Source organism: Mastigoproctus giganteus, chromosome 9 (genome assembly GCF_048544385.1).
Source record: "Mastigoproctus giganteus isolate SK-2022 chromosome 9, ASM4854438v1, whole genome shotgun sequence".
Lineage (NCBI taxonomy): Eukaryota > Metazoa > Arthropoda > Arachnida > Uropygi > Thelyphonidae > Mastigoproctus > Mastigoproctus giganteus.
In genome coordinates this window covers 28,831,098-28,849,864 of record NC_143583.1, presented here as the reverse complement: position 1 = coordinate 28,849,864, position 18,767 = coordinate 28,831,098, and the positions used below count along the sequence as shown (strand labels likewise).

Below are 18,767 nucleotides of genomic sequence, written 5' to 3'. Positions count from 1 at the left end.
ACTGCAGCATCTGGAGACCAGGCACCTGCGAGGTGATCTGATTGAGGTGTATAAGGCCTTGAATGGTTTAAGCAGGCTCAATGCTGATAGGATTCTTCCTCTTGCTCATATTACGATCCTGAGGGGTACATAAACTCCAATTGAGGAAAGTTTAATCCCTGCAGAACAGATGCTTTAACCAGCAGGCAATTCATTGCTGGAACAAACTTCCATCTCTCATTGTGGAAGTTGATAATTTAAATAAATTTGAGGAAGAACTGGACAAAGTTTTGGAGAGAAAATGGATGGGTAAAATGGGAAGTTCTTTTTTTTTTCTTTTGGCTGATGCTGTATAAACTTGCTTTATTGCATTATATGCCTCTACTAATGCTAATACTCTCTGTCAAAGCAAAATTCAGACTTGACTCAACTGCCTTTAACAGCTGCAAGGGATTAAATTTTCTGAAAATGTTTGGAGGAAGAAAATCAGACAGAAAGATTGGAGCATGAGATAGACCTTTACCTTCAAACTCTTACTGTGGTTAATGCCCTAAAAATCAAAATGTGCAATCTCGTCTGACTGATGATTTATAGATTCTTTAAAAATTCTGCCAATTCCAGTTAGAATCACTTTTTTGGACAATTGTTCCAAAAAACAGCTTCTGAATAATATTAACTGTTACAAGAATAAACTAAGTTCTGTACCTAAGCAGCCTTCTTGCCTATAGGTTATTAGAGTTATATCTTCTCTTAAACTACAGATTACATACAAAATGTTAGAAATAAAGCTGAATTACTGTATCAAATATTATTTTTTGGCTCATTTGATTTTATCATCTTAAAATAAATTTGCCTGAGGGATTCTGAGCCACTGCAATCAATAGCAATTTTGGTAAAAATTAAAAATTGTTTACATGGCATAGCAAAACAGGTGCTGGGATTTTATTTTTATCTCTGACACACCTAAATGTTATAAAAGCTATTTTATTTTGATTGAATATGTCTCTCATTCCCTCATAGTAACAGTCTCTGCCATTTATCTCATACCTCCATTTACTCATCATACCTGTGATAATTGGTTAATAGCAATGAATATTAGCATTAGTAAAGGCACATGATGGATGAAAGCAAGCTTATATAACATCATCAAAAAATATATATTTGTCTAGTTCTGCTTGAATCTATTTAAACTATCAATTTCTATGATGACAGATGGAAGTTTGTTTCAGCAATCAACCACCCGCTGGCTAAACGAAAACTTCCACACATTCATCCTACAACTGTCTTCCCTCAGTTTGAATCTGTACCCCCTTGGGCGATTATTCTGAGCAAGAGGAAGGATCACATCAGCATTGAGCATGCTCAAACCATTCATGGCTTTATACACCTCAATCAGATTACCTTGCAGGTGCCTAGTCTCCAGACACTGTAATTTGCAAAACTAAAGTCTTTCTTGGTAAGAGCAACCTTTTATTCCCCTCATCAATCTTGTTTCCATTCTCTTTACTCATTGCAGCAGCTCTGCATCCTTCCTAAAATGAGGCCTCCCCTCCATTCACTAATCTGGTTGCCCTTCTCTGTACTCATTGAAACAGTTCTACATCCTTCCTTCTTAAAATGAGGCCTCCAGACCTGTATACAGTACTCAAGGTGTGGCCTGACCATTGCCTTATATAAGGGGATAATCACCTCTTTATCACTGCTAGAAAAATTTCTGTATATCACTGACAAGAAACCATAAGCTACTCTTGCAGACCGTCTGCACTGCTCAGAAAACTTCATATCTGCCTGCACAATTACCCCCAGGTCCTTTTCATTCTCTACCACTGTCAGTGTAGTATCACACAGTTCATACATTACTCTGGGGTTACTGCTTCCCATATGCATAATTTATATTTGTCAATGTTCACCTTCAGTTAACACCTCTCAGCCCATCTGCTCAACTTTTCTAGATTGTGTTGTAGCAGCGTACCATCATTAGTGTCATTAACAACCCTGCCGACTTTCGTATCATCTGCAAACTTGGACATTGAGCCTGATATAACATCATCAACATCATTAATAAATACAGAAAACAACAATGTACCCAATACCGAACCATTGGGGACTCAACTAATAACATTAGTCCATGAAGAGCAGTGTCCATCGATTACCATTCTCTGTCTTCTTCCACTCAACCATCCCTTTATCCATAGCAGCAATTGGCCTCCAATGCCACTCTGCTCCAATTTGTGTAGCAGTCTTCAATGTACAACAGCATCAAAAGCCTTTTTAAGATCCAAGTATATAATATCAAAGTTATTCTATTCATCCAGTTCGTTTGTGACCACAACATAGTATCCAATCAAATTCGTCAGACAAGATGTCCCCTTAACAAACCCATGCTGTCTCGAAGCTATAACTGAAGTCTTGTATAGATGATCCTACAGTGCTTCTTTAACCATTGCCTCTAATAATTTCCCTGAAACAGAAGTTAAACTAACAGGTCTGTAATTACTTGTGTCACCCTTTGATCCTCCTTAGTGAATTGGGGTCACATATATATGCATATCTCCAGTCCGTGGATACCTCCCCTGAGTCCAAGGAAGCTCTCATAATTATGGCTTAGGGTTTTCTTATTTCCTCTGATCCTTTAATATAACTGGACAGATCCAATCCACCCCAGGTGCCTTTCGTATGTTTATCTTCAACAATTTCTCCTCCACTTTGCTCTCAGTTATTACAAAATCATTAAGCACCCTGTTACAGTTTGATAAACTTCTGGCATTTTCCTCCCTTAATAACTCCTCACGTGTGAATGTAGAGGCAAAATACTCATTCAGTTTATTAGCTATCTGAGCAGAATCATCTGCAGTCAAACCATCAATATCAAAGTAGACAAATCTGATTCATCCCTTTTCCTTCCAGCGTTTACATAAGTAAAGCTGTTTTTCTTTGCATTCTTTGCCAAGCATTTCTCGTAATCTGCCTTCGCCTGCCTAACCTCCTTTGTGACTTGATTACAGACTAGCTTATCTTTGCCGTAGGCTTGTGTGTAACCTGATAATTTATATGCGTTTTTCTTTTCTGCCAAAAGCCTCATTATTTCATCCAACATCAATTTAGGCCTGAACCTTGAACAGTATTTCTTAGTTGGTATGAAGCGCCTAGTAGCCTCCAAGATTAAGTCCCTGAAGGCTTTCCATTTAGAATTCACCGTTGGTAACATCATCAGTTGATCCCACTGTATAGAATTTAAAAACTGTTTGAGACCACTGTAGTGACCTTTATGAAAACAAAAACCTTTCCCTTTTCCCTTGATGGTAGTTACATCTTTAAGTAAATCCTGCATCAGTACACTGTGATCACTGTCACCTAGTGGTTCCTTTATCTGCAAATTCGTAATGCATGAATAATCACTGTTGATAATCAGATCAAGGATATTACTCCGTCTGATTGCCTCTTGAACATGCTGCTGTAGAAAACAATCATCCAATTAATCCACAAAATCTTGCTAGTATGTGAGTGACCAACCCAGAAGTTCCAGTCAATATCTGGAAAGTTAAAATCCCCCATTACAAGACATTCTGATTTACTAGCCAATTCTATTTCTCTGCACAACTGTTCATTCTACTCATCTGAGTCATTAGGCCTATAACATACTCCTACTCTCATTTTCCCTTTCCCAGTGTTTATGTCACACCACACAGACTCCACATTGCACTGTCCACCCATGTCGACTGGATGCACTTCCTTAGATTTTATGTGTTTCTTAACTAACAACATCTCTCTTCCTACCCTGTCTGTCCTTTCTGTATTCCCCAAATTCTAATTCTGCCCTACTTATATCTCTGTGACACCATGTCTCTGATATTCCAACAATATCTGCCTTTATGATTAAAGAGGCCTATGCGCTCTGGATTCATTACTACTAAAATTAAAATTACGGTTGCTCAGAGTGAAATGGATACAAATATAGATTGTAACAGGTTTAATAGGAAACGTACATCCAATATATGTATGTTTCCTATTAAACCTGTTACAATCTATATTTGTGTCCATTTCGCTCTGAGCAACCGTAATTTTAATTTTAGTAATATCTGCCTTTGATATCTTGATCATCACTTCAAATTCACCAATTTTATTTACTATACTTGTAGCATTAGTGTACATGCAAGTATACATGCACATGTTCTTACTCTTAGTTACGCTAACACAGTCCATGTATTTACTTGTTCCATGATGACTCTCAGCAACTCTTGAAGTCCCCAGCAACTTGCTCTCTAAGCTGCCGCTCATTACCATAGAAGCAGTGCAAGAATCACTTTTGCCTCTGCCAGTGGCTACTGTTAATTTTTTAGTCTGTGAATTCCCCCAATCTAGCAGTTTCATTTCTGGACTCAAGACAGATTCCTTTGGATTGGTGAAGTGCAAATGTATTGCCAATACATGAAGGCAGTTCTAAGGGTGAAGTCAATAACTACAGACCTGTTAGTCTGACTTTAATGGTAGTAAAAATCTTAGAGGCAATGATTGAGTGCAATGCAGGAACATTCAGACAGATATGGCATTCTGAAGGACACACAACATGGTTTTGTTAAGGGAAAATCATGCTTTATTTTAACATGGTTACTCATGAGTTGGATGTAGGGAACAATTTTGACATAGTTTATTTGGATTTTAGCAAAGCATTTGACTCAGTCCCTCTTGAGAGGTTACTGTATAAGGAATATGGAAAGATTCTAAGATGGGTTGCTCGGTGGCTGTAGGGTAGAAGGTTGTGATTAATGGATATTATTCAGATTGGTGTAACTTCAGGAGTGGAGTCCACTGAGGATTGGTTCTTGGACCATTGTTTCTGATTTCCATAAACAATATCAATGAAAGGATGGGTGTAATTTCAAAATTTGCAGTTGTAGAAATTGGTAGTCATTAATGATCAGTGCCAAGCAGCACTCCTTCACGATGACCTGAACAGATTTCAAAAATGATTAGAAAAGTGGCAGCTATGTTTTAATGCAGCAAAATCTTACACTTCCATTCCAAATTCAACTTTCATATCAGCAATGTTTTCTGTCTACACTAGGCATTCTTTGGCAGTTTATGATGCTGCCAACCCTGGAAGAAATTGCCATGGCATCTCTTTGTGCTGTTCAGACACAGCTCCCTATGATGTTTTTCCTTATCTATTGTGGATCCAGCATTTTGCTATATCCACTGCAAATCCAGCTCCTTGTGCTGCCAGTTCTATTCTCAGCAGCTCCTTGTGCTGTTGGCTTTCCTAAATTGAGTTCCTGGTACCAACAGACTCTGAGCAGATGTAACTCTTTGCAATGAGTTGATTGAAACAGAATTTGGACGCTGATATTTAATTATATTTATTTTTATGTAATTTAATTATTTTCAGTTTTTTCATATGTATCTGTTTTGTCGTGGCAGTCTTTCCCTCCCGGTACTTGGGCAAACAGGAGAGGGAGTATATTAGAGTACTGTTAATTTACCTGTAAATGACGATGGGGTTGCCACAGCTCGGCTGAGACCACTTAATTAATAAACAAATAAAAAAACTTGGGGAATAGCAACCCCAAAATAAATTATACACTTAATGCGATCGAATTAAAAGCAGTAGAGGAAGAAAGGGTTCTGGGAGTTTTCTGACCAATGTAAATAGGCAACCAGGAAAGCCCATTGTGCTATTGATGATTTACTGAACACATTATTCTGTAGAAATAGGGAGGTCATAATACCAGTATAAGGCAACAATTCAAACACCACATTTGGAATACTGTGTTCAGGTATGGAGGTCTCATCTGAAAAAAGACACTGAACTTCTTGAAAGGGCCAGCTCGCATAGTGAGATTAGCAAAAGGATGACTGTACAAGGAAAAACTCTGATTATGTGGGCTACAAAGCTTGGCAACCAGTCACCTCAGAGGTTTGGTTTGGTTTGGTTTTGGTTTTATTGGCGCATTAGCTACTAAGGCTATAAGACCTCAGAGGTGACCTGATTGAAGTTTATAAGGCTCTGAGAGCATTAGCATTAGTAGAGGCATTTGATGTAAGAAAGCAAGCTTATGCAGCATCAACCAAAAAAAAATAAAGTAAAATAAATAAATAAAAAATAACCACTTCCACTTCACCCTTCTGTTCATTCGAAATACCTGTCCAGCTGAGCTTTAAACTTATTTAGGCTATCAACTTCTACGACAAGGGATGGAAGTCTGTTCCACCTACCAACCACCTGCTGGAAGGCAAATTTCCGCACATCTATCCTACATCTGTCTTTCTTCAATTAGAATTTATGCCCTCTCAGGTGATTATTCTGAGCAAGAGGAAGAATCCCATCAGCATTGAGCATGCTCAAACCATTCAATTCTTTATACACCTCTATCAGATCACCTCGCTGGTGCCTAGTCTCCAGACACTGTAATTCGCAAAACTTAAGCCTTTCTTCGTAAGAGGCCCTGGAAAGATTGTGCAGGGCTCAAGGGGTAGAATTTTTTTCAGCCTGGTCTGTACTTGTTAACAGGAGAGACTGCTTCTACAGGGATGGGATACACTTAAATAGAAAGGGTGCAAGAATGTTTGCTGATGCTATCGAGGCAATGTTAGGTGGGTCGGAAAACTGCTAGATTGGGGGGATACAAGGACTAATAGATTACCAGTAGCCACTGGCAGAGGTGAAAGTGATTCTTGCACTGCTTCTATTGGAATGAGCCGCAGCCTGGAAAATAAGATGCAGGATATTTCAGAGACTGCTGGGAATCATTGGGGTACAAGTAAACACATGGGTTGTGTTAGGGTAGCTAAGAAAAAGAACAGGTGCATGTATACTTGTGTGTACACCAATGCTAGGAGTTTAGTAAATAAATTTGATGAATTTGAGGTATTGCTCAAAACATCAAAGGCAGATATTGTGGGGATTTCAGAGACGTGGTGTCACACAGATATAAGAAATGCAGAACTGGAATTTGGGGAGTACAATGTGTACAGAAAGGATAGACAGGATAGGAAGGGAGGAGGGGTTATGCTATTAATTAAGAAACACATAAAATCCAAGGAAGTGAAGCCAGTCGACATCGCTGGACAGTGCAGTGTCGAGTCAGTTTGGTGTGACATAAGCATTGGGAGATCAAAATTGAGAGTAGGAGTGTGCTATAGGCCTAATGACTCTGATGAGTATAATAAGAAACTGTTCGGAGAAATAGAGTGGGCCAGTAAATCAGAGAGTCTTATAATGGGGGATTTTAATTTCCCAGATATTGACTGGAATTTGGGGGCTGGTCACTCACACAGTAGCAAGGCTTTTGTGGATTTATTGGATGATTGTTTTCTACATCAGCATGTTCGGGAGGCAACTAGAGGGAGTAATACTCTTGATTTGATTATCAGTAGTGATTCTTCATGCATTAAGAATCTGCAGATAAATGAACCACTTGGTGGCAGTGATCACAGTGTGCTGAAGTGGGAGTTACTCAAAGAGGTAACTACCATTAGGGGTAAAGGGAAGGGGTATTGCTTTCGTAAAGGCGACTACAATGGACTGAGACAGTATTTAAATTCTATACAGTGGGATCAACTGATGATATTGCCAACAGCAAATTCAAAATGGGAAGCATTCAAAGAACTTATCGTGGAAGCTACTAGGCTTTACATACCAACTAAGAAATATTGTTCAAGGTTTAGGCCTAAATGGTTGTCAGATGAACTAATGAGGCATATGGCAGAGAAGAAAAATGCATGGGATACATACAAATTAACACGTGACACGGATGCCTATGATAGATACAAGTTGATCTGTAACCAAGTTACAAAGGAGGTTAGGCAGGCGAAGGCAGATTACGAGAGATCCTTGGCAAGGGATGCGAAGAAAAACAGAAAAGAGTTCTTTACTTATGTAAACTCTAGAAGGAAGGGGATGAATCAGATTGGTCCACTTGAGATCGATGGGTCAACTGTTGATGACCCTGCTCGGGTAGCTAACAAACTAAATGAATATTTTGCATCGACATTCACACATGAGGAGTTATTCAGCGAGGGGAATGCCAGAGGTGTATTCAACTCTAGCAGTAAGCTAGAGAATCTTGTAATAACTGAGAGCAAAGTGGAGGAGAAATTGTTGAAGATAAACACAAGAAAAGCACCTGGGGTGGATGGGATCTATCCAGTTATATTAAAGGAGGCAGCAAAGGAGGTAAGCAAACCCTTAGCCATAATTATGAGAGCTTCCTTGGACTCAGGGGAGGTACCCATTGACTGGAGATGTGCAAATGTGACCCCAATTCACAAAGGGGGATCAAAGGCTGACACAAGTAATTATAGACCTGTGAGTTTAACTTCTGTTCCCGGAAAATTAATGGAGGCACTGGTGAAAGAAGCACTGCAGGATCATCTAGACAAGACTTCAGTTATAGCTAGGACACAGCATGGTTTTGTTAAGGGGAAGTCTTGCCTGACCAATTTGATTGGATACTATGATGCAGTCACAAAAGAACTGGATGCAGGGAATAACTTTGATATTATATACTTGGATCTTAGAAAGGCTTTTGATACTGTTGCACATGGAAGACTGCTGCACAAATTGGAGCAGTGTGGCATTGGAGGCAAGTTGCTGCTATGGATAAAGGGGTGGTTGAGGGGGAGAAGACAGAGAGTGGTAATCAATGGACACTGCTCATCGTGGACTAATGTTATTAGTGGAGTCCCTCAGGGTTCAGTATTGGGGCCTTTATTGTTTTCTGTATTTATAAATGATATTGATGATGGTATATCAGGCTTAATGTCCAAGTTTGCAGACGATACGAAGGTTGGCAGGGTTGTCAAGGACACTACTGACACTATGCTGCTGCAACAGGATTTGGAAAGGTTGAGCAGATGGGCTTCGAGGTGGCAAATGAAGTTTAACATTGACAAATGTAAAGTACTACATATGGGAAACAGCAACCCCAGAGCAACGTATCAACTCTGTGGTACTACACTGACAGTGGTAGAGAATGAAAGGGACCTGGGGGTGGTGGTGCAGGCAGATATGAAGTTCTCTGAGCAGTGCAGACGAGCTGCAAGAGTAGCTCATGGTGTATTGTCAATGATATATAGGAATTTTTCTAGCAGGGATAAGGAGGTGATTATTCCCTTGTATAAGGCAATGGTCAGGCCACACCTAGAGTACTGTATACAGGCCTGGAGGCCTCATTTCAGGAAGGATGTAGAGCTGCTGGAACGAGTACAGAGAAGGGCAACTAGATTGGTGAATGGGACAAAGGGGTTCTCTTACGAAGAAAGGCTTAAGTTTTGCAAATTACAGTGTCTGGAAACTAGGCACCAGCGGGGTGATCTGATAGAGGTGTACAAAGCCTTGAATGGTTTGAGCATGCTCAATGCTGATGGGATTCTTCCTCTAGCTCAGAAAAATCACCTGAGAGGGCATAAATTCAAATTGAGGAAAGACAGATGTAGGATAGATGTGCGGAAATTTGCCTTTAGCCAGCGGGTGGTTGGTGGGTGGAACAGACTTCCATCCCTTGTCGTGGAAGTTGATAGCCTAAATAAGTTTAAGGCTCAGCTGGACAGGTATTTCGAACGAACAGAGGGGTGAAGTGGAAGTGGTTATTTTTATTTATTTATGTTACTTTTTTTTTTTTTTTTTTTTTTTTGGCTGATGCTGCATAAGCTTGCTTTCTTGCATCAAATGCCTCTACTAATGCTAATGCTAATGCTAATGCTAAAGAGCACCCCTTTGTTCCATTCACTAATCTTGTTGCCCTTCTCTGTATTCGTTCCAGCAGCTCTACATTCTTCTTGAAATTAGGCCTCCAGGCCTGTATACAGTACTCTAAGTGTGGCCTGACCATTGCCTTATATAAGGGAATAATCACCTCCTTATCCCTGCTAGAAAAATTCCTATATATCATTGACAATACACCATGAGCTACTCTTGCAGCCCATCTGCACTGCTCAGAGAACTTCATATCTGCCTACACAACCACCCCCCAGGTCCCTTTCATTCTCTACCACTGTCAGTGTAGTACCCCGGTCCAATCAAGAAGCATGTGGTATGCACTGCTGCTCCTTCCCACCTGGCTATGGAGGCGGCGCCCGCCGGAGAGGTTAGTAAAATTAATGATGAATAGGAATAGGTGCATGCATACTTAATGTATACATGCACTTGTATAATTTATGAAGAATTAATGAAGAATAGGAACAGGTGCATGTATACTTGCATGTATACCAATTCTAGGAGTTTGGTAAACAAATTTGATGAATTTGAGATGTTGGTCAAAACATCAAAGGCAGATACTGGGATATCACAGACTTGGTGTCACACAGATATAAGGAATGCAGAACTGAAATTTGAGGAGTACAATGTGTACAGGAAGAATAGACAGGATAGGAAGGGAGGAGGGGGTTATGCTATTAGTTAAGAAACACATAAAATCCGAGGAAGTACAGCCAGTCGACATGACTGGACAGTCCAATGTTGATTCAATTTGCTGTGACATAAGGAGTGGGAAAGCGAAACTGAGAGTAGGAGTGTGTTATAGGTCTAATGACTCTGATGAGTATAATAAAAAACTCTACAGAGAAATAGAGTGGGCCAGTAAATCAGAGTATCCTATAATGGGGGATTTTAATTTCCCAGATACTGACTGGAATTTGTGGGTTGATCACTCACACACTAGCAAGGCTTTTGTGGATTTATTGGATGATTGTTTTCTACAGCAGCATGTTTGGGAGGCAATTAGAGAGAGTAATACTCTCGATCTGATTATCAGTAGTGATCTCTATGCATTAAAAATCTGCAGATAAAGGAACCACTAGGTGGCAGTGATCACAGTGTGCTGAAGTGGAATTTACTCAAAGAGGTCACTACCATCAGAGTTAAAGGGAAGGGTTTTGCTTTCCTAAAGGTGACTATGGTAGTCTGAGACAGTATTTAAATTCTATATGGTGGGACCAACTGATGATGTTACTAACAGCAAATTCAAAATGAGAAGCATTCAAAGAATTAATCTTGGAAGTTGCTAAGCTTTACATACCAACTAAGAAATATTGTTCAAGTTTAGGCCTAAATGGATGTTAGATGAACTAATGAGATATGTGGCAGAGAAGAAAAATGCACGGGATACATAAATTAACAGGTGATATTGAAGCCTATGACCGATATAAGCTAGTCTGTAACCAAGTCACAAAGGAGGTTAGGCAGGCAAAGGAAGATTGCAAGAAATCTTTGGAAAAGAATGCAAAGAAAAACAGCAAAGAGTTCTTTACTTATGTAAACTCTAGAAGGAAGGGGATGAATCAGATTTGTCTACTTTGATATCGATGGTTTGACTGCAGATGATCCTGCTCAGGTGGCTAACAAACTGAATGAGTATTTTGCCTCTAAATCAAACATGAGGAGTTATTAAGGGAGGAAAATGCCAGAAGTTTATCAAACTGTAACAAGGTGCTTAATGATTTTGTAATAACTGAGAGCAAAGTTGAAGTTAAACATAAGAAAGGCACCTGGGGTGGATGGGATCTATCCAATTATATTAAAGGAGGCGGCAAAGGGAGTAAGCAAACCCTTAGCCATAATTATGAGAGCTTCCTTGGGAAGTTCTCATAATTATGGGAGGTACCCATAGACTGGAGATGTGCAAATGCAACTCCAATTCACAAAGGAGGTTCAAAGGGTGACACACGTAATTATAGGCCTGTGAGTTTAACTTCTGTTCTAGGGAAATTAATGGGGGCACTGGTTAAAGAAGCACTGCAGGATCATCTAGACAAGACTTCAGTTATAGCTCAGACACAGCACGGGTTTGTTAAGGGGAAGTCTTCTCTGATCAATTTGATTGGATACTATGATGTGGTCACAAAGGAACTGGATGCAAAGAATAATTTTCATATCATATATTTGAATCTTTGAAATGCTTTTGATTCTGTTGCACATGGAAGACTGCTGCACAAATTGGAGCACTGTGGCATTGGAGGCAAATTGCTGCTATGGATAAAGGGATGGTTGAGTGGAAGCAGACAGAGAGTAGTAAACAATGGACACTGCTCTTGATGGACTAATGTTATTGGTGAAGCCCCCAGGGTTCAGTGTTAGGTCTGTTGTTGTTTTATATTTAGTAATGATATTTGATGATGGTATGTCAAGCTTAATGTCCAAGTTTGCAGACAATATGAAGGTTGGCAGGGTTGTTAATGGCTGTATGCTGCTGCAACAGGATCTAGAAAAGTTGAGCAGATGGGCTGAGAGGTGGCAACTGAGGTTTAATATTGACAAATGTAAAGTACTGCATATAGGAAACAGTAACCCCAGATTAACGTATCAACTGTTTGGTACTACACTGACAGTGGTAGAGAATGAAAAGGACCTGGGGGTAATTGTGCAGGCGGATATGAAGTTTTCTGAGAAGTGCAGATGGTCTGCAAGAGTAGCTCATGGTGTCTTGTCAATGATATACAGGATGTCAATGATATATTGTTGTTGTAGAAGTTGATAGCTTAAATAGATTCAAGGCAGAACTAGACAAACATTTGGAGCAAGTGCATGGGTGAAATTAGAAGATTTGTTTTGTTTTTTTTTTTGGCTGATGCTATGTAATTGTGCTTTCTTCCATCATGTGACTTTAGTAATGCTAATTACAAAGAGTAGAGGAAGAAAGGGCCAACTCGCAAGTGAGATTGGCAAAAGGGTGACTGTATAAAGAAAGACTCTGATTATATGGGCTACATAGCTTGGCAACCGGTTACCTCAGAGGTGACCTTACTGTGGTTTATAAGGCTCTGAGAGGTTAGTAAAATTAATGAAGGTGGAATTTTCACTGTTATAGAATTCCAGAACTAGGGGTCAAATTCAAATTACAGGGAATGAGGTTTAGGCTAGATTGTAAGAAGTTTTCTTTTAGCCAGCAAACTGTTGATTATTAGAATAAGTTGCCTTCACAGGTAGTTGAGGCTGACAGTTTGAATAAATTTAAAAGTCAACTGAACAGTTATCTATGTCAGGAAGGAAGCACATAATTTAAATTTTTTCTTATCTACTTGTTTTTTTTTTTTTTTTAACTTTTTTGGCCAAAGCATCAAAAGCCTGTGGCTTCCTTGCACTATATGGCAAATTATTTCACTGTACATATTATGTATGCTTTATTTTTATGGTTTTATTGTATAAACAGTGTATTTTATTTTATTACCAGTTTAATTATTATCTGGTTTTTACTACACCATTTTCATTTTAATAAAGAATCAGTTTTATGGTTGGTGTAGTATTACTGCAGTTATGAATATGGCAAATACTACTACTATCTTTCAAAAAAAAAAAACTCTTGTGTGGCAGTGTTTACCTAACTTGTGGGAAGGCAATTAATCTTGAACATTAAACAAACATAGAATTATAGAATTCAAAACTTTGTAGCAAAATCAGTTCCCATGGCACTGTTCGTGCAAATGGAAAAATTGTTACATAAACAGAGGTACGGCACTTGGGTGTTCACATTTAATTACTCTACAAAAACAGTAAGAAAGAAAAAATTCAAGAACTATTGCAGTAAAACTTTTGACTATTTTCAGGAAGCTAGAAATAACTTCAGATTTTTAATCATTAATTAAAGAGTAATGCAGGAATGTTATTTTTGAAAGGCACTGTCAGATTCCACACCAGGTTAAGTTTCTTGGAATCTTTATAAACTCCTAACTCACAGAAAATAGCTTAGTAAGAAAATTAAAAAACTTCTGGCTATTGAAATTAGATCTAGTGAAGATTATTTTATTATTTTAAAATGCATAAATATTTATATATTTTCTGGAATTATGTATGCTTCTAACCTCTGGTCAGCATCAATCACCTCCATTATGAAATGTATCTGCACTATAGAATCCTTAAATGGGCTTGCAAATCTACTCATTTTCCTACTTCCCTGGCCACACCACTGCTTCTTGAGGATTTTAATTCCTTGCCCCATCTTGCACACTGTTTTTCAGTAAATAAGATTACCTTAATGGTGAAATAAATGACAGGAGAATTAGATCATGTGAACATCTGGGATTTTGTTGGAATTAGGGTTTCATTCACCTCTCTCAAAAATACATCAATGTTAACTTCAAACCTGAATAGAGTGGTAAAATTTGTTCACCACACTCCAAAATAAAGCTAATGATATCCTTAAGTCTGATGTGTAGACCATCACAGAATAAAGAATACAGACATATTCATTTAAGAAAATTGTGTTTGTGTAAAAATGTGAATTGTGCTTTCTGTTAACCTTATAATTATTCATTTAAATTTCAACACTGACTTCCCTATAGTAAAAGTCCACTGTTCTGGGATCTCCTGGTTGATCTTATGTATTCAATGTGGTATTAAATAAGAATACTGTCATTGTTATTATTATTATTATCCTCTAAGTGTTTAATACAATATTTCTGTTGCATTTTGTTGTCTCATCTCATTTATAATAGCAAACTCATTTTTTTTTCCCTTTCCTTTATCTGTAATAGTGCACATTGTAAACTATTTTTCTTGTCTATTTATAGGTTTACCTACATTGTAAGGTCTGACATAGCCACTGGACAGGAGTGCAGTAGCACGTGTTTGACTTCACCATGGTTTGAGCCCACACGAACTGCTAAATACAATTAATAATTGTATTCTGTGCAAAATGATTAGTTGTAAAACCCTCTGAATAATGTGGTCATAAATAGAACATTACTGGATGATGCTATTACTTTGTGTTGCTACAACAGTTCCATGCATATCTAAGTAATCATCCAACAATTTGTGAGTGCATTCAGTTATTCATCTCTCACAATGGACAATAAGCATTGTATATATGTATATATTTTGTATATTCTGTCATTTACACTTAAGGAGAAAGAAGGACAAAGACTATAAAAAATGAAATATTAATAAATAGCTTATGAAAAGGACAAGACTTGTTTTCAAATCTTATTTATTTTTTCCCTGTTTGGTTCAATTTCCTCTTTTCTATTCATTCAAACTGCTGCTCAATATTCTTTCATTAATCTGAAATTTAGCACTCTTACAAAATCCCCCCCCAAGCTATCCTGCACATACATTAAAGAAATATTAAAAAAAAAAGTAGATAAGGCTGCCAGTATGTGGCACCCCAGTAGAATGCTCTTCCCTGAGCCTGAAGCATTCATCCAAGGATATTGTTTATACAATGTGCAGCATGTTGCTATTTGGACACAATGGAAATTTTAATTTTTGTTTATTTTATTTTTTTTTTTTTATGATGACAAAAAGTTAGACTGGACTATAATAACAAACATAAAGCATTCGGATATGTTCAGAATTACACAAAAAGGTTATTAGGTAATTATTAATATGTATTGTTACATATATGATGTTAGACAGAGAAAGTAAACATATAAAGGAAGAGGATTAAAATTCTACCAGGTATCATCAGTAGCATAGGCAAGATTTGGAAAGTGGGAGGGTCGAAATTCATATGACCAAAGGGAATAGAAAGATGTTATTTTTGGCCAACTTTATATTAAAATAAAATCACTTACAAAACTATTAAAAATATAATGAACACTTTGCTGCTTAATTAATAGTTTATTAATATATTTAAGAAACTGCATTTTTTATTGAGATTTCTTCTCATTCAATACAAGTTTATTAGATCTTGAATAAAAAAAATAAAAAAAACTGGGTGAATAGTTTTAGAGGAAAGAAAAATAAGAGATCAAAATGACCCTATATACTTGCAGAAAATCAAAATGAAAAGTTAAAATCAAAGATGTACCAACAAAATAATTTTTAAGGTTGATTTTGTTGCTGAACGAAACCAAACTCAAGATTTTCCCTAATTGCTTTGGGCAATGTAGGATCACTCAAAGACATATTCAAAAATATATAATTGTTTTAAATATCCGAGAGTTATAAAATCTTTTTTAATCAACATGAAGCTAGAAGCAAACACACAAACTAATTTTGGCTACTGAGTTATATTTTATTAGGCAAAAATATGAAATTAACTTAAAAGGCCTGCAATATATAAGGGTTCCAGTGGGTATTATATTTAACTCCAAGCCCATATAACACATGGTTCATGAGAACCCCCAGAAAATATTTCAATAATTTGTGCACCTCTCTACTTTGTCCATACAGATGAAACAACTAATAGCTGTTTTTGAAAATGTTTTCTTTGATTTCTCCACTGAAAATCCTTGTTAATTATTGCTTAATTAGGAAAAATTCAGGTATTCAATTAAATCTAATTATATCCACATGCTGAATGGCATCTGTTGTACAGTACAATTATTGACAGTGAGTTGGCATTGTTGATGTACATTTTCCTCCAATCAGTAACACCGAAGCATCACCTGGAATAAAATTGTTGACAGGTGCTTTATGTTTGAAGCATATGAGTTTTTCAATTTGCATTTTGCTCGCTGACAGGTCTAAAGAGTTTTAATTTAAAAAATTTATTAAAAATATGTTTTTAACGCAAATTTTTTTTATATTAAAAACATCAAAAAAGAAAAAATGAACAATTTTGAATTACAGAATGTCTATAAATTATTCGCCTGATTATGAAGCTCAATTAAAATTTTATTATAATAGGTACTGTAAAATGGTTTGCTGCACTTAATAGAGCAACACATGGAATTTGTTATGACAATTTCTTATCACATAACTGCACTTCAGTAAACCTCCACAGGGCACATTTGGTAGCATGTGAATGTCAAGATGGTAGCTGATTTTATTCCAAGTGTTTTGAAGCATTTCTTGAGAAATGAAAGTCACTGCCTATTCAATCCAGTTCAACTTTATGATGTTGTTAACTTTTCTAACTTTACATAGCCCCATGTAAAGAAATCCATAGGTAATGAGGAAGGCAGGGAATGGGACCAATCCAGTTCGATCCATCAGTTAGGAAATTTTTTATTGAAGAAATTGCACACATGCAAGCTCCAATGTGGTGGTGCTCCATCTTGCTGATAGAACACATGTGGCTACATATCTTCCAGCTTGGGTGCAGCATACAATTCGAGCATATCTAGATAATTTTCAGAGTTCACAGTGTTTTTGTAAAAGAAAAATGGCCTAATCCCATGGCTGAAGAATATTACATACTACGTTTAACTTCAGACTACCGCACTCATGTTCATGAAGTAAACTGGGATTTTCAGATTCCTATATGTGACAACTGTGTCTGTTAACTTTACCAGACAGGTGGAATATCACTTCATCACTGAAAACAGCATTTTCCAGAAAGTGCTCATCTTCATCTATATGGCTGAGAATGTGAACAAGCAAATTCCTCTCGTGGTTTATCATGAGACTTAATTTGCTGAATGATTTACACTTTGTAAGCATAAAGTTTCAATCTGTAGCAAACCACCCTGTGCAATGTTGCTCACAGGATTTACAGCTGCAGGCTGGCCTGGGTGGATAGATTTTGTAGGAATTCGGGTAAAAATTTCCTGAAATTCCAAGACTTTATCTGCAGATACACTAGGCCTACTTGCGTATTTCTGGTGCAGCAGGCTGCTGGTATTTTCAAGCTGTTTAAACCATCACCTCATTCCATAGGTCAATCTTTCTGGAATTCTCATTGAAAATATCTCTTTACAGTCATTGCAAATTTGGTATCCCACAACATACACACTGCTTTATCCTGCACTGTCACCATTTTAATGCTATATTGATGCAATGCTTGATGGGATCAAGGCTGCCAATCACATAAGAAAAGGCTCATTGAGTTGCTTTGATAACTGTGACAAACCATTTTAAGATACCTATTACAGTAAAATTTTAATTGAGCTTCATAATTTCTTGCTAATTTTTTAAGTGCACAAGTGAGGTCGAAGTGACCCAGCAGGCATAAAGTAAAAACAATCCATCATGCACCTGGTAATGGGTTAATAATTATCAAGAAAATTACACAAATTTTTGAAAATTCATGACTTTATTTACTATGCTTTAAAAAATCTTTAAGAAGTTTTTTTTAAAATTTATATGGTCGGAAATCATAAATACACATCTCTTCAATGTAGTTAAAATTTTCAACAGAATTCGGTAGTTTCATGATTTAAGAACAGCACAAAAAAAAAAAAAGCCAATGATATTTAAAAATTTATTTCTTCAGATATATAAATGGTTCCTGCATGTATATGAAACTATTTGCCCATTAAGTCAAATGATTTTCTACCTACAGAATTTATTCAATTTGATAAATAATTTTTGAGAAATGGAACACTATTGTAGTATACAACTCAAGCTGTTTAAAACACCATTATATGTGCAAGTATAAGAAATAATCAAAGTTCATTAAGAGTAATCAATATTTATTGCTCTTATCTTTAAATCTACTATTATTAACAGTCAATACCATAATCAAAGCATGCTTTCCAACATCCCATTAATCCTTAAGCAGTTGCCTTTCACTCTCGTTTTAAAATCTTGGGAGTGTTGGGCCATATCATGTACATCTCTTTGCAGTGACTGTTTATGAGCCAAATACAAGAAAACAATCCTAGATAAAGCACTCACAAAAAACAACATCAAACCATCTATGTTAAAAGTTGAGCTGGTGTTGTCCTAGGACTTCAGTTATAATTGACCTGCAATGATAAGATTAATTAGTCTTTGTGTTAAATAAATATTCTACTGGTAGTATTATAAATAGTGCCTACTTTAATACACAATTCACAAATGCTCATATTTTTCTTTCAAAAACAAAGCAGGAAAAATATTCATCCAGTTTGAATATTTTTGAAACAGAGAGAGAGAGAGAGAGAAACAGAAACTGCTACTTGTAGCAAAAATTTCAATTGAATTTATATGG

General features: G+C 37.0%; 2 long non-coding RNA genes across 3 annotated transcripts in view; one reads left to right on the top strand and one right to left on the bottom strand.

Annotated features, from left to right (window-relative positions):
* Positions 1-14,820, top strand: part of LOC150080126 (uncharacterized) — a 306,965-nt gene extending 292,145 nt beyond the window's left edge. For both annotated transcript variants that reach the window (XR_016547402.1, XR_016547401.1), the window contains exon 4: positions 14,482-14,820. This is a non-coding gene — a long non-coding RNA (uncharacterized LOC150080126). The remainder of the gene's footprint in view (positions 1-14,481) is intronic.
* Positions 14,821-18,361: 3,541 nt separating this feature from the next.
* Positions 18,362-18,767, bottom strand: part of LOC150080125 (uncharacterized) — a 56,500-nt gene continuing 56,094 nt past the window's right edge. Inside the window, exon 3 of the long non-coding RNA XR_016547379.1 lies at positions 18,362-18,543. This is a non-coding gene — a long non-coding RNA (uncharacterized LOC150080125). The remainder of the gene's footprint in view (positions 18,544-18,767) is intronic.